The 637-nt window shown below is 57.6% G+C and overlaps 1 protein-coding gene across 1 annotated transcript in view; it reads right to left on the reverse strand.

The window, feature by feature from the left end:
• Positions 1-637, reverse strand: part of LOC104160277 (pre-B-cell leukemia transcription factor 3-like) — a 7,041-nt gene that overhangs the window by 828 nt on the left and 5,576 nt on the right. The window lies entirely within an intron of this gene.

Below are 637 nucleotides of genomic sequence, written 5' to 3' on the forward strand. Positions count from 1 at the left end.
ACGCCGGCATCCCAGCTTTCCCCACACATGCTGGAAGCTGCCACAAACTCGGCTGATTTATGTCTCCCTTACCTCTTTCAAAATCAAACCCCAGGACTACTGTCTGCTAGGCAGAGCTGCGTGGTGGCCACGGGGCTAATCCCTTCCCGGGGGCCAGCCTGGTACCCGAGCACATTTTGGGCCCTAACCTACCCCTGTCCCAACAGAGCCCTGGGAAGAGGAGAGGGGCCAGGCGCGGCGCTGGCCTCCGCGGGGTCCGTGGGCAGTGCAAGGCAAACTGCTGTCTGCTCCCCGAAGCCTTAGTGGACGAGGGCGGGTGCATGCAAGGCCGGCGCGTCTGCCGGAGGTCTGTGCGTTGGCTGTGCAAGGGCCAGCCATTGTAACGCACCGCTGGCTGCGACCATGGCCAAATAAGGCCACAGGATTTCGCTCTCCTGCGTCTAACGTAACAGGCGACCAGCATGATGCTCAGCAGCCACTAAATCACGTGGAAGAAACACTGCAAGTATCTCGTCCAGACCCCATACGTTATGTATCAGTTTGACTCTAGCTCCCCTTTTTCCTCCAAAGCCAGGGTGAAAAATTGTTGTCTGACAGCTACATTTTCAGGGAGTTTCCTGCACTTCAACAGATCATG

Source organism: Cariama cristata, unplaced genomic scaffold (assembly GCF_000690535.1).
Source record: "Cariama cristata isolate BGI_N322 unplaced genomic scaffold, ASM69053v1 scaffold26340, whole genome shotgun sequence".
Classification (NCBI taxonomy): domain Eukaryota; kingdom Metazoa; phylum Chordata; class Aves; order Cariamiformes; family Cariamidae; genus Cariama; species Cariama cristata.